Source organism: Nelumbo lutea, chromosome 1, assembly GCF_056320005.1.
Source record: "Nelumbo lutea isolate HS-2025 chromosome 1, American lotus-T2T, whole genome shotgun sequence".
Classification (NCBI taxonomy): Eukaryota; Viridiplantae; Streptophyta; class Magnoliopsida; order Proteales; family Nelumbonaceae; genus Nelumbo; species Nelumbo lutea.
Genome location: NC_142684.1, coordinates 143198050 through 143214925, shown reverse-complemented (window position 1 = coordinate 143214925; position 16876 = coordinate 143198050). Strand labels below are relative to the sequence as shown.

The following is a 16876-nucleotide window of genomic DNA, read 5'->3' as shown; positions in this document are numbered from 1 at the left end:
TTTTTCAGTATTAAATAGATGCACATTGCAAAATCTGAATTTGATACATAAGCGCCTCATATTAGGCTACAAAGTTTTGGGTATCATTGGCAGGTTTACCTATTTGGCTAAACTCTTATTTTTTGTAATGTTTTATCTTCATAGTGTATACTTTTTTGTTTATTTATCAAAAACAATGTAAGATTTAAAAAGGGGGAATTGAATGAGGTGAAAATTGTAGTTCAAACTACATTTTAAACCTTACAATTCAAAAAATGGGTATTTTAGTCAAAAGAAAGTTCCAAAAATTTATTCATATTTTTAATAGTAGTGTAAATATGGAGTTATAGATGTGTTCAATTTTTTCTATAATTTTTTATTTTTATATGTGTAAAATTAATACTGTAAACTTATTTTTTATTTAATATGTTAAATATATGATATTATACATGTGTCCAAATGTTTTTTTTTGTAAAATTTATGATTTTTTTTATATTTTTGTGTTTTTTTTTATATTTTTATAAATTTTTATTATTTAATTATGACATTAAAGGTTGATAGATTTGACCAAAAAGTTGAACATTTTTTGTTAGTTTTAGATTATGTATTTCATTTTCATCATCAATAAAAATAATAATTATTTATTACAGTTGTATTTTAATTTAATTGACAAAAAATATCATAAACGTGTTTATTTTTTCTACATTTTTGTATTTTTCTAAATTAATTTCTATTTAAAAATTTTATTATCTATCTATGACTTCATGAGTTGACCGATTTGATTTGGATAGTTGAATTGCTTAGTTATCACTTGGATAAAGAATTATTTTGTTTTTTAGTAAGTTTTAAAATATATGGGATTATATTGTTAAAAGTAGTGGACATAGATCTAATTAGTAGCATTTATTAGTGAAAAATTAATTTAAATATGGGATTTAATAAGGGAGAATGAGAGTTAATACCTTAAATACAAGAGTTACTGAAATGGGGTTAAATGAGGTGAAAAGCATTAATTAAAATTATATTTTCAACCTTCATAATTAGAGATTGACTAAATAATAAATATGGGCATTTTAGTCAAGAAAAATTCCACACCTTTATTCATACTTTTTTATAATAGCATAGATATAGACAGATTTTTATGGCTAAAACAGTCATTATCTTATTTATATAAGAAATAGAAGAACATGGATAAGTAGCTTCCTAAAAAACAAATAGGGCCTTAGTATTACCTAGAGAGCAATCACTATGTGCACAAAAATGACAAAGTTTAGGTTTCTGTCTAGTTCACCCATCCCAAGATCTCAGTTAGCTGGGATCAACGTTAGGTAATAATAGCCTTTTTTGTTCTACCTGATATTCTAATGTTAGATCCCAACTACTATTTATTTAATCATTGATAGAAAGTCATAACAGCTACCCTTAGGGGGCGTTTGTTTTTTGAATTTTGAGAGGGGGGAAAGTTGGTCAATGGGATTCCCATTGACCAAGAATCCCATGTTCTTTTTTCAGATTTATGTGGGGACTAAGGAAAGTTTATTTTCCTGGGTATCACTTAATCGGATAAGTAATACCCATCTTCTAGGTGGGTAAATTGCTTTCCCACATAGGGGGAAAGTTGCCAACAATTGAGTGAGACAAAAATACCCCTTTAAATAATGGATTTTTATGGTTAAAATGGTCATTGCTTTATTTACATGAGAAATAAAAAAAAAGGGTAAATACACTTATCTAAGTAAATATTTCCCAGGAACTTACCCAGGTAACTGCATTTACCTGGATAAGTAACTTACCGAAAAGCGAATGGGGCCTTATTATAATTGCCTTTTATACTTACTATACATTACTGAAACATGCTTTGGCAAGTGGCTTCATGTTGATTTTGAAAGATTTCAGAAAATGCCAAAATATTTCATTGATTATTGAATGTGAAAATTACATAGAGAAAGGTAAATCCAATCTAAAACAAACTGTCTCCTACTCTCGTCCTTATTTTATCATAAGAGTTTGATCTTATCTCAACTCCTTTAACATGCCCCCTCAAACACATGGGGATCAAAGAAGATCTTCATGTGTTTGATCAAAAGGAAAATATTGCAATACGATGATGTAACCTACTATGAAGATGATGACATGGCTTGCTGTGAAGATGAAGCCTCAATGGGCTGAAGTGGACTTTATAAATGGGTCAACACGGGTCAGGTCGAAGATGGGCCAACATAGGCCAACGAGAGACCTCAGTAGGTCAACTGAAAGCTGCCTTCCTGGGCTAGCTTCTCGAGTCAATAAGAAAACTGGCCAAAATGGGCCAATAAAGACCACGCTGGTCGATGGGTCAACAAAATGCCTTAATAGGCTAAACCTATGGGCCACTATGGGCTGGGGATGAACATGGCTCAATAGGCTGAAAAATGTAATGAAATGGGCCTCAATGGATTGAATTTGGAAAAGACAGTTGACTAAAAAATTCTGACCTGGATTGATCAGTCATTCTCCCTATTTTAAACCATTTGGTCACGACCAATTTGACTAATCTGAATTGGATTAACCAGTCTGAACCGGTTCATTCAAGTGAGCCACTTGTTTCAGCAAGCCGGAGTTTATCTTCGTCTAATATTTATTGCAATCAAGATAATTGCAGAGCGCTTTGAGAGCAAACAAGGGAGTCATTCAAGAGCCGGATTCAAGCACAACCAAGGTCGATTGCAATTTCAGTCAATCTTGATCGGTGCTGAATGCTGCAAAATAGAAATACCAGTGGTCCAGTGGGTGGTGGTATTGTACGTAGAAGTTCATCAGCAATGGAAATTAAGATAAATACAGTGAACATGGGGCTCAACAGTAGGAGATAGAACATAATTAATATACGTCGATGAAAGGCCAGTTGAGTAACAGTGAACGGAACCCCTTACTAGAATCAATTCTTATGCCGTATGACGCAAAGTAGAATTGAAATGAAAGGTTCTGATTAACTCGCCTAAGCAATGAGACCACCAAACGAACTTTTTGAGACCTCAAACATGCTTGCGGGCGGTGGTGAATCTGATTGCATATAGTTGACACAATCTTCTAGTTGGGTGCTATATCATAGATGCATCTGAAAAGCACAATCGTTGGAGAGCGGCCACATGAATCCTTGGACGATTTTGTCAGCTTAGAGCCTGTTTGACGTTACCACTTTTCAGGTAGGAGCTGACATAAATGGTGCTAGTAATCTGGATGTTAGCAATGGATTGACTTTTCATCTTCAACAAGGATCGGTACTCATCAATAGGATGAGAGAGGCCGAAGGCGATGATTTGTGCTGGTGGATATGACCATCAAACAATAACATATATAATACTTTGATGAACAGACCAAGAAGTTATCAGTCGCAAAGTATGGGCAACTCATGGTGTTCAAAAAGTTTCCAAAACCTTAATGGGGCATTCTTTTTCTGGATTTTGAGAGGAGGGGAAATTGGTTAATGGGATTTTAATTTCTATTGACGAAGAATTTCATGTTATTTTTTTTCAGATTTATGTGGGGATCAGAGAAAGTTTATTTTCTTGAGTATCATTTATCCATGTATGTGATACCCATCTCCTAGGTGGAGAAGTAATTTTCCCACATGGGGCCAGGAAAATTACCAACACTTGGATGGGACAAAAATGCCCCTTTTAATAATGGATTTTTATGGCTAAAATGGTCATTACTTTATTTACATGGGAAATAAAAGAACATGGGTAAATGAACTTACCCGGGTAAGTATATTTACCTGGTAAGTAACTTATCGAAAAGCGAACGGGGCCTAAGATGAAAAACGATTCCAAGGTTTATTCAAAGAAGAGAAATGGAGAGATGGGTTGTTAATGGTTTGATGAGCTAAGAAAACTAAGGCCATGTTTGGTTCACTGCTTTGGGCCTCATTCTTTTAATTCTCACTCATTTTTGGGTAAGAATGAGAAAGAATGAAAACATTTGAGTGTTTGGTTACAAAATTCTTGCCATGGGCGACATTCTTTTTAGAATGAAAAATCAGCGCATAGCACAAAAATTGAGGTAGACTGCAACATGAAAAATAATCATGCCCTATATTGCTCATTTTCATTCTTTGAGGAAAATATGCCTACAAACTGCTTCCATAGATGTTACTAGCACACTACCGTGGAAGTACATTTGTGAAGGCAATTTTATAAAAGTACTTTTACACAAAAACACTTTTATATGAAAGCCCTTTAATAAAAACACTTTTGTAAAGAACTTTTATTGAATCACTTTTGTAAAATGTGGCCCAATGATATACCATACCTAATAAAAACAAATTTGCAAACCGAACCAGTCCTACTGGTTTTTCAATTTCTCCAAACCGAAACCAAACCAGTACCACCGGTTAATTGGTCTGTCGGTTTTGACTTTTGACCAGTTTAGTTCTTTGGTTTTTCGGTTTTTTATATTTATAATATATTATATAAATATATGTATGATATTATATTATAAATAATAAATGATATATAATATATTATAAATATTATATAAATAAATAATATATACAATATATTTATAAATATATTATTATAAACAGAATATATGTATATATGTATAATGCATATGTATTTATATATAATATATAGAAAATATGTGACGACATCTAAGCACTCCTTTTTATGTGTAGGATTCTCCAAATAGGGAGATTAAAGCAACAACAAGAACGACGTCTCAAGCCTGATACCTGGATCTTGCACAAGCATTCTCAAGGTCTAAATCTTCTGAAAAGGGACTCAGTTCCCTTCTTGGAACAGGAAATAGTTTGATTTTTAGAATTAGAATGATGGAAGTGGGATTTTCTATCAATAATCTTGACTCAAGTCAACAACTGAATAGGTATTGGTTAGGGGTGCCACATTTCGGTTAACCGAATCATGGACAATTCTTGCAAACTGAACCGGTCCTACCGGTTTTTCAATTTCTCCAAACCAAAATCGAACCGGTACCACAGGTTAACTGGTCCGTCAGCTTCAGTTTTTGATCGGTTTGGTTATTCGATTCTTTAGTTTTTTATATTTATAATATATATTATATAAATATATGTATGATACTATATTATAAATAATAAATGATATATAATATATTATAAATATTATAAAAATATATAATATATATAATATATTTATAAATATAATATATGTATATATTTATGTATATAAAATATACATATAAATATATATACTAGTCGGTTCGGTTAACCTTCGGTTTTTTCTAAGGTAGCCAAAAACCAAATCAATCCTTTGGTTTTTCAAAAATACCAAACCAAAACCGAATCGATCAATTTGATTAACCGTATTTTCCAGTTTAATTTTCTCGATTCGACTTGGTTTTTAGTTTTTCATAGACAACCCTATTATTAGTATTGGTCAACTTAGGATTCTCCGAATATATATAATCCTGGACACTAAGAGTCAATATATATAATTTTCTATAGACTGCCTATCGCCTGACCTCTAAGCACTTCTTTTTATGCGTAGGATTCTCTGAATAGGGAGACTGAAGCAACAACAAGAACAACATCTCGAGCCTGATACCTAGAGCTTGCACAAGCATTCTCAAGGTTTAAATCTTTTGAAAAGGGACTCAATTCCCTTCTCGGAAAAGGAAACACTCTAATTTTTACAATTAGAATGATGGGATGCGATTTTCTTTCAATAGTCTTGACTCAAGTCAATCACCAAATAGGTACTGGTTAGGGGTGCCATGGTTCGGTTAACTGAACCATGGACAATTTTTGCAAACCGAACCGGTCCTATCGGTTCTTCAATTTCTCTAAACCGAAATTGAACTGGTACCACCAGTTAACTGGTCCGTTGGTTTCAGGTTTTGACTAGTTTGGTTCTTCGTTTTTTTTGGTATTTTATATTTATAATATATATTATATAAATATATGTATGATATGAAATTATAAATAATAAATGATATTATATTATAAATAATATAAAAATATATAATATATATAATATATTTATAAATAGATTATTATAAATATAATATATTATATATTTATATATAATGCATATATATTTATATATAATATACAGAAAATACATGATATATATTTAAATATATAAAATATACATATAAATATATATACTAGTCGGTTTGGTTAACTGTTGGATTATTTCTAAGGTAACCAAAAACCAAATCAATCCTTTGGTTTTTTCAAAAATACCAAACCGAAACCGAACTGATCAATTCAATTAACCGTATTTTCTCGTTCAATTTTCTCAATTCAATTTGGTTTTTTGGCTTTTCATAGACAACCCTATTATTAGTATTGGTCAACTTAGGATTGTTGACCTGACCTATCTCCACCATAATATATTTTGTGATCATTCAAACATAAAATGGACACTGAGAATCAATATATATAATTTTCTATAGGCTGCTTGTTGCTTGACATCTAAGCACTCAGTTTTTATGTGCAGGATTCTCCAAATAGGGAGACTGAAGCAACAACAAGAATGATGTCTTGAGCCTGATACCTGGAGCTTGCACAAGCATTCTCAAGGTCTAAATCTTCTGAAAAGGGACTCAATTCCCTTCTCAGAACAGAAAACACTTTGATTTTTAGAATTAGAATGATGGAAGTGGGATTTTTAAGTAGTATATATATATATAATTTATTTATTTACTTTTGGTAAGTTATATACGAGCACTGTTCTGTTTTGTTGCACGTAAAATGAATGATTTCTTGAAAATTTCTATTTTGTAGTGTTTAGTGAAATGGCAGATTGGGGGTGGTAAAAGAACAATTTTCGAAACAGTCTGATTTTTCGAAAAGAACATTCTCAAATTTTGACAATTTATTTTCAGAACAAAGGCTTATTTTCTAAATAAGACACTAAAAAAGTATGAATATAATTTATTTCCCATAGAATAAATTTACTTCTTTCCTTCATTTGCAAAATATTTGAAGGATGCAACTTGAGTTAGTTGGGTTTGATTTTTGGTTTTTGGGTTGCAACTTAGATAGGCCCAATCTAAGCTCTTGAAAGGTTTGAGTTTGGATAATTGGATTTTCAGGTTATAGGTTGGGTCTGTTCCAGAAAACTTGGGTTTGGGTTGAGAAATTAGATTGCTAGAGTCTGAATTGATGGATTAAGCCTGAGCAAACCCAAGTCCGCCTAATTAATCTCTTTCTCTCTCGGCTACTACATCATTGGCCTCTCCATAGACATGATTTGATATAAATATAAAATAATGCAACACTATGCAATAGTATTTGGTTAATTATTATGTAGCACTGGTGGAATGGTCTAAATTGGATTTGTATCAAACTATCAATACTTTGGCTGTATTGTTATAAAATTCTTTTTGATTATTGTAATATACCTTTATGCAAGGCTCTAATTATTTGTTATGGTTACATTTATTTTGAATCTTTTCATTTTGATTAGTAGATGTCAATAAAATTTATTTATTTTAATTCATATATTTATAAGTATCAAGTATCAACACAAATTATATTTGTTTTCTGAAAATTGAGATATATAAATGCACAACTCGATTCTTCCCTCATTTTTCAATGTTAGTTAAGTTAGACTAGATAATTTACACTTCACATAAACTATTAAAGTATATGTTTTTAATGTATTTATAGCTTATTTATAGTCATCTAAAACTTATGTTTAATGTTATTGATATATTTTTTGGGTTTTATTTGATTTTTCCTAACATATTCTTGCATATTTGAATTTTTCCATCATATTCATGCATATTATAAGTGTATTATAATACATCTATGCTATATAAAGCAGGTATGTACATGTCTTGGGTTCCATGTAGGTCATAAAATTAAATCAAAATACCATATCTCATATATGGTTAATACTTATTTGCACATGTGAATAATGCATGTTCTTATTGTAAGGCGATGATAGTAGTGGTCTAGGTCTTGAAGTTCAGAAAAAGAATAATGGCAAAGGGAGAAGAATTAGAGTTTCCAAGACTTGGGAAGACATGAGTCAAAATCTCTCCTTTCAAAGAAGGGCTCTCTATTCACTATCCATAGGTAACATACATATGTGCATGAAATAAAGAATTCTGGAACTTTTCCAAGGTGGTTAAGCTTAGACTCCTAAGCTGATTTGATAGGGACACATGTCATATTGCAAAGAGCGAGGACCAATTACGTGCTTGGCTATCATTGTATCATTGTCACCCCTTTATGATCTCATATTGTCATTTGCAGATGCCTATGTTGAACACACATGTTGCATGGAGATTGAATGCTTTCCATCCACGGGTTTGCAACTTTGCATGGATATATAGCATTATGTTAGTCAAGATTAGGTAGGCACAAAGTTGTAAGCACATTCAATGAGCACTTAGAAATTTTTAACACCTATCCCTTAATATACCCCCAACTTACCCTTGAAAAAGATTAAAAACCACTTTTGACACTTGTCAAAAAATTTTTCAAGTGCTCATTGAATGTGATTACTATATTGTGCCTACTAGATCCCGGTCCTGCATTTTTTGGGGTACATTTTTGTACAACATAACACAATTGGCAAATAAGGCTATATATCATTGCAACCGACTATAGTTAATAATCCGGCTGTCAATTATATGTTGTGGTGGATAAACATGATTATTTTAGAGGTAGGGGTGGATTTGAGTTGAGCCGAGTTGAATGCTTGGCTAACTGAAACTGTGTTAGGCTCAAGCAAGATTCAAAGCTCACAAGTTCGAGCTCGACTACAAACCAATTTTTTTTTAAATAAAATTATACATAATTTTTTTTTATTTCACATACAAAAATAAGAATTATAAAATTTATTTACTATTGTACATAAAAAGATAAAAATATTATCATATATATAATGAAAATTATTTATTATATATATGTATATGTATATGTAAATGTATGTATATATATAATTAAAATTTTATTTAATTATTATACTAGGCTTGTGAGCCTCAGAAGCCGGGCTCGAATAGCTCATGAGAAGCTCGACTTGCGGCCACCCCTATTTAAAGGTGGAGGCATACTTATAAGCTATATGTTTGGTTTCAAACCAAACACAACAATATATCCACGGTTCATGACATTCTTTCAACGCCACGGTGTTGATATATAATTCCACTTTCTTACACTTACACTGGTCTCTTAGAGCATCTATGTATATACTAAAGTAGAGCTTGCCATGCCAGTAGTCATCTCCTTGATCCATTACCTAAACTGAGCAATTTTAGAGGGGGTGCAAGATTCCCTCTAGAATCACTAAGAGTTGCCACCTAACATAGCTTACCTCCTTTTTCCTCTCCTTTTTATTAGGAAACAAACTATCCCCTACTTCCTCCTAAATTATCTCTATGTCTCTCCTAATCCCTATTTATCTCCTAAATTATCTCTAATTCCTATTTATCCTCTCCCCCACTTTTCATTTATATCTATCTAAAGAAAGTTTCAATTAAAATATTTAAAAATTATTTAAATATTATAATGAAATTATGTAATAACTTTAAAATATTTATTAAAAACACAAAAAATAATTATAATAGGTTTAATAATATTCATATTATTAATAATGTTATACTTTTATGAAGTTCATGATGAAATTATATAATAACAATATAAATTATAATTTTATGGATTATTCAATTTAATAACTAAATAATATTTTAAAAAATAAATAAAAATTATTTAAATAACAAAATATTAAAATTAGCTAAATAATTATGTAAAAAAATATTTAAAACTACATAATAAATTTAAATATATAAAATTTAAATAACAAAAAATATTAAATATTTTACATATTATTTAAATATTTAAATAATGAAATATTTAACATAAATAAATTTTAAATAGTTAAAAATAACGAAGTTTTGTAATATATTAAAAATTATTCTTAAGAGTAGAATAATAATTAGAATAGATTTCATAACTTTTGAATTAATAATAAATTTTTATTTTACAAAATTAATAACGACATTATGTAATAATAGTATAAATGATAATTCTATGGATTATTAAATTTAATAAATAATTAATATTTTAAAAATTTAAATAATGGTATTATTTAAATAATTAAGTATATTCCAACCAACTAATTTTTAAATACTTTAATATCAAAATATTAATAACTAAATCATATTTTAAATATTATTTAAAAAACATAAAATAGATTAAATAAGAAAATTATGTTATAACTTAAAAAATATCAAAAGCACAAAAGTAATTATAACTAGCAAGCCCCATGTGATGCACAAGATGTGGCACCCCTCCTTGTCCGTCGCCCTTGTAGTCAAGACACTCTACCTCATCCCCACCTCGTCCCTGGTGGTGGGGTGGGTTTGAGACGAGGCATCCATTCCCCGTTGGAGGTGGGGAATCCCTAAAATTTCCCCACCTTAAGCAAACCACCTAAAAATAATTTAATTTGTGGATCTTTACAAATAGGATTGTGAGAATTTGGGGTATTTTAGGAATTGGATTATGACAATTTGGGGGTATCATATAAATGGAATTGTGGGATCCTAGGATTATAAGTCTAAACTTAGAGATATTTTAAAAGTCAATATTAAATCTATTGATATTTTACTAATTAATTTACCATAAGGTTTGGGGAATTATATGCATATCTCGTCCCTTCCTTGTCTCAGATTTGGAGCAAAAATATTTTTTCCATCCTCATCTTGTTTATTCCCTATCTCTATTTAAGATTCAAGAAAACATGCCCCGTTCGGGGTGGGGTAAGGTATTATTTATGTTTTATATACTATTTTTAAATAAATTTTAAATGTTTTCAATATAAAAAAGTTAAATACTAAATCATATTTTAAACATTATTTAACAAACAAAAAATAGATTAAATAAGAATATAAAATATAAATAAATGAAAAAATATTATTGAAATAATGGAAATAGATTAAATAACTTATACGTATTAAAGCTTTTTATTAGTTATTTATTGTATTTCTAGTATAAATATATTTTCAACAATTGTGTGTTTTCGCTATAAATTTTCAATAATTATTGGAGATTAAAATATTGCTATTTTTTAGAGATTAGACTATTAATTTAGTTGAAGTTAGGGGTGTTCAATAGTCATTTTTACAACAATTATTTATTGACAAAAGAGATTACTAATTGGCATAATTTACTAATTTCTATAAAATCAATAATTATAGGGGAGAACGACGATTCAGCCCAGGGTCAGAATTTGTAGGCTAAAAGTACATTTGAAGTAGTGCCAGCTCGGAATTGATGCCAATTCATGGGCGGGCATGGGTGTACAGAGTGCAGGTTTTTTAGCTTTTGAATGTTTATATCTCTGTAGTGGAAATCAAAGATCTGCATTGGGCCTGTTCGTACTACTTTGTAGTTATAGTTAACAATTATCAAATAATTTAGGGAAACTCTTTAACTAATAATCCATAATTTTTTAAATAAATATAAATTAAAATTTAGGAATATTATTATTATTATTATAAAAAATTTTAGGAAAATTAAATTTGAAAATTAATCGATTAGAAATTGTTTCATATTTATTTAAATAACAATCCATTATTCTTATTTTAATAAATAATTATGAAATAATTTAGGAAAATTATTAAATCTATCCATACTGGTCTAAACCACTTGGTTGACTTCAACCATACTTGGTTTTACATTCATTAACAACAAATGATTTACTTTAAATAAAATTAATGCAATTTACCATAATTATATTAATTTACTATAATTACATCTTTGATTGATAGTAAATAATTTAGGCTTAAAAAGTAAATAATTTACATTAAGTTATTGTTTTTGTAAATAACTAATTTACTATACATTTTTGCTAATCAACAATAATTTCAATGATTTTTGGAAATTATCTTAAAATACTGTAATTTATTGTTATTTAATTTATTGTTAGTTAATTAGTTATAGAAAATTATTAGAATTATAGGGATGACAATTTTCCCTATAAAATTAGGGCCCTACCCTACCCCACCCCGAATGGGGACGGGGAAAATATTTTTTGCTCCAAATCAGGGATGGGATTTGCATATAATTCCCCAAAACGATGGTAAATTAGTAAAATATTAGTAGATTTAATATTGATTTTTAAAATATCTCTAAGTTTTCCTCATCATATTCTTATAATCCTAGGATCATACAATTCCATTTATAAATTACCCTCAAATTGTCATAATCCAATTCTTAAAATACCTCCAAATTTCCACAATCCTATTTGTAAAATAACTATAAATTAGATTATTTTTAGGTGATTGCCTTGGGGTGGGGAAAATTTGGGGATTCCCCGTCCCTGATAGGGAATAAATGCCTTGCCTCAAAACCACCCCACCACCTGAGATGGGGCAGGAATGAGATAAAATGTCTTGACTACGGAGTGAGGGACAGAAAGGATTACCCTATCCCATGCATCGCACGGGCCCGCTTATACAATCAAAATGAAAGGTAGGAGTGCAAAAATAAGTGCAGAACTTCCCAATCTGGCTTAAGCGCACCTCAACCCAGAATGAAGCTTGGCCTGGGCCCAAAGTCCATGTTTTTTACATGTGGCCCAACCCGCTCAAATAGGAAAATGCAGCCATAATGATTTGGATCTCAGCTGACCGGAGAAAGGGTGAAGCAGGGAAAGAGAGAAGCGATGGGTTTCATGGAGCGGGCAAGGAACAAACAAAAGGGAGATTACTGGGAGGTAGAAATGATCCATGAGATGAAGGGGTGGCAACTGGCAACTACGTACGGTGCATTTGTTAGAATGGAAAAGGGCTGCAACTTTTTCATCAGTTTAGTCTCATCAGTGGCTTAATAAATCCGAGCCCAAGTCAAGTAACAAATGCACCTTTGGGTCAAGTAATTGCGTTGCTCATTCCTGAAGCGAAAAGAAAAAATGCGTTGCTCATTCCATGGTTTTAAAAACCGGATTGGACTGGATGGTCAGATGGGAAAAACAGGAAATCGGTCAGGTGATCAGTTCTGTTTTACTTTATAACCGTTATTTCCTCCAAAATTATCGATTTGGTTAACAAACTACTGATCCAGATGATTGAACCGTTTAAACCGTTCAATGATTTGTTTATTTTTTTAATTTTTTAATTTTTTTGTTATAACAGGCCATCCATTCAGTTCGAGTGATTAGACCATTTGACCCAAGAACCGGACTCAACCGGTTTGTTGTCCGGGTCGGTTTTAAAAACCTTGCCTCATTTTATAGTTAAGCATGGTCTACAAATCTCACATCTTGTCACTTGGTCTTTTAACCCCATCCTTCTTAGACTGTATCTTTCATTCTCATTGTAAGTCTGATAACAGTTTTAAAGTAAATGAATTGGGTTTGTTTGGCACTCTGCCAACACCCCTTTTTCAAAAGAAAAGAGAAAAAAAAAAAAAAACCCAGCCCAATTACAAGTTTGAGGCCCCCATCCCCATAAGTTGATACCAATCAGGACCGACAATTGCATGGCTTCCTTCCGGTTTTATTATATATACTCAAATTGTAGAGTCGTTGGATCAATGTTCTCCTTCCAATTCCAAATATCTACGACTTGCGGCTGCTTTCTGCGCGTAAAAGCCATCGCAGCTTTTTCCTCCTAAAAGCTAGATAGTTAGTTCCTTGTGGAGTTAAAAAGGAAAAAAAGAAAGAACAAATCATAGTGGTTTGGTGTTGAATTTGTAAGCTTTAAAGGTCCATCAAGCCATAAACAAATACATAAATAGATAACCAAGCAATCAAAAACTCCTTGGGTTGCTTTTATTGTAATTCCGTGGTTTTCACTTTTCAGGTCCGTGAAAGGCTTTTGCCGCATTCGATCGGTAGTCCTTACACATCTACCAGAGGAGCAGGATTCAGTAGAAGCGTTGGTTATGAGTTATGGGTTACGACTAATTGATTGTAAACGCTAGCTGAAAAGAAACACGGTTACTGAAATCGATTTCTTTACAACAACACTGCTACCAGCCGGCTTTACAACATTTTCGTATATATGAAGTTAATGAATACATACATCAATTCATGAAATCGAAATGCTTGGATTGGTTGGGTGGTCTCCCCGCAACGATCAGAACAAGAATGCAGTCGGAGAGAATGCTGGAATGGCCGTTGGCATTGGAGACCGCCTGCATGCATCACCGAATTCCCAATTTTCTTCTATAAGCAGAGAATTCAAGGCAGTAAAAAGCAGGTAGGACCGGAAGCATTTGTCCTGCTTCCAGTTGTCACGTTAAGTTTAAAATATTTAACAGGACATAGATAATGTCAAGCAGAAGCAGTTCTCTGTTCTCTGCATCATTGTTTGATTGATTTTTGCTTTTGCTGGGCAGAGATGACACTTTCCTAGATTCTAGAGAATCATGAAAATCTGCTTCTGAGTTCTGTCTGCCCAACAAAAGAAGACCCCAGAATTTTCCTTGTTCACACTTGACACCATAAGATAACTACCAAAGACATCTATTATTTATTCTTAGAATGACTAAAATACCCCTTCAAAGTTTTTCTTTTCTTTTTTTTTATATTATTATTAGAAAAACACTGAAATGCCTAAACTAATCACTCCATTAAACTTGGCAGGTAGAGGTAGAACCAGTAATTATCAGATCACACGAGTATTGATTTTGGTTCTCGGATTCCCTTGCCATTGAGAATCCTTCTGCAACGCTGGGCAAAATCAGAACAAGGGTACTTTAGTCAATTGGATGCATGTGCCATGATGCAAAATGACTAAAGTACCACCATGTTCAGGGGTTTACTATTTAAGGAGTAAGAACAATACACGCACTCAGCGCAGGCGCAGCCACTGCCAGCCGGCAAGAGCGAAGGTAACAAGTAAAACAGAGAAAGAAAGGGATTACCGGAATTCGTCGCTGTAGCTACGGACGCAGGCTTTATCCCTGGATCCGGACTTTCTCGCCACTTTCTTGCCGGATCTAAGCTTTTGTTCTGCTTTAGTTGCCACGACGGCGACGATGTTGTCCTCGGAAATCGCGCAAAGCGAAGGTCGCCACTGAGTCGTCGTGGCGGAGTTGGAGCGTTTTCTGCAAGGGAGGCGCTCGCTCACGGTCACGCCACCGGATTGCACCACCAGAGAGCGCGTCTTTTTGCGAGGTGAAACGGTCGGCACCTCCGGACGTGCGAACGACGGCGCGCAGCAAGACACCAAGTTACGCAAATTCCACAACAACCTCATTTTCTGTGGCTTTTAATTGGCGGGAAAGAGCAATAAAACAGAAGAAGGAGAAGGACGACGAAGCAAGGGAAGGAGCTAATGGGCTGTTTGTCGATATTTACAACTTCTGCCGTCCGCCGAACTGCATCTGCATAGATAGCGGCTTTCTCATTCTTTCTTCTTTCCTTGGACTTTCTCATCTGCTTATATATATATAGGGAGAGAGATGACACAAGGTAAGGAGGCTTGGCATTATCCGATCTTTGAAAAATAGCCTCAAAATCTCGTCTTATTACTAAGCATGCCCTTGTTCATTCGGGGCTGTGGATGCCGGATGGGCCGAGGCCAGCTAGTGGCAATGTCAGAATTTAGGCAAAGGGTATGGACTAAAAATGTCAAGAGGAAAGCAGCTAATTACGCTATTATGTTTCTTAAACGAGTACTTTAGTAGTAGTTAATCTGGGTAAAATAAGAAAATATTAATATGAACTAAATGTTTTTTTTTTTTCTAAAAATGAATTCTTAGTGTCTTATGTAAAAGTACTTTTGTAAAAATAAATCTATAAAAATGTTTTTTGTAAAAGTGCTTTTATAAAAGTATTTCTGTAAAAGTGTTTTTATAAAAATACTTTTATAAAATGTTTTCATAAAAATATTTTTGTTAAAGTGTTTTTGAAAAGATATTTTTATAAAACCGATTTTATTAAAATACTTTTATAAAAGTATTTTTATAAAAGTGCTTTTTGAGAATCAACAAGAATTAAAAGAATGAGGCCCAAACAAACATGGCCTGTAGTTTCTGCATGCACTTGCATGTCTCAGGGAGCGTTTTAGTGGGTCCCACGTATTAAAGATGTATTGATCTTTTCTCCGATGAGATTTCATCAATCTGTTCTTGTTTTGTTGCAATTTCTCATTGTCTCAAATGTGTACTGCACATTATATCAATGTATATAAAAGGCTGCAAACGGGTTCCTAAAAACGTTGTCAGATTTTAGGGTTCCAACTTATGATGCGGGAATACATGATAATTTAAAAACTTGCAACCAATGAACCGGTGTCATAAAAGTATTGGTCAAAGCCTCTTCGGTATCATATCTTTCAATCTTTCCGGCATCATATATTTTTCTCAATTCTTTTTGATACATTAGGGAGAAATGAGACAGAAAACAAAAACTATAACCAATAGAAACTAAAAGGAGGCATGATGTTTGCTAAACTAGGATCAGATACATTTACTGTATGACTCAAACTTGCCAAACGATTCATTGCAAAATTTGCTTCCCCAATGCATGAGAATAAGAGGTGACGAGCCCGAAGCAGCTGCGAACATGAAGACATTCGTTGATGAAGTTACTGATATTCCATGGTGGCATTATATGATCACAGTAGTCTATGATAATATGAGAGTCTCCTTCTATGATAAATTATGTTGAGGAAACTTCCAAATTTTATTCAGTCTCTTGATTTCTCTCATTGTCATTTAATTTTCCTTCCAGGAGTGAGTATGCTGATTTAATGGAGTATCCTTTCCAAATCATCCTATCCTCCACATCCCTTGATGGGATTGGAATTCGCCTGGATTTGATCCCATTGTTGAGGGTTGACCTTATCTATAATCCTTTGTTTATTCCATGTTTTTGAGTTAGTGATAAATTCACTAACCTTACATTGCTGATTTGTCTGAGAATTTGTATCCATATTAGCTAAGGTACCATCACCCACCCATGCATCTGTC

The 16876-nt window shown here is 32.4% G+C and overlaps 1 long non-coding RNA gene across 2 annotated transcripts; it reads right to left on the bottom strand.

Moving 5' to 3' along the window:
• Positions 1-13224: 13224 nt before the first annotated feature.
• On the bottom strand, positions 13225-15535 carry LOC148878055 (uncharacterized). Of its 2 annotated transcripts, XR_016100332.1 has the most exons (3): positions 14825-15535; positions 13981-14092; positions 13225-13566 (listed from the first exon to the last, which is right to left on the bottom strand). It is a non-coding gene; the product is annotated as an uncharacterized LOC148878055 (long non-coding RNA). The 2 variants fall into 2 exon arrangements; XR_016100331.1 differs by lacking the exon at positions 13225-13566 and having other exon boundaries at positions 13896-14092; positions 14825-15401.
• Positions 15536-16876: the final 1341 nt, after the last annotated feature.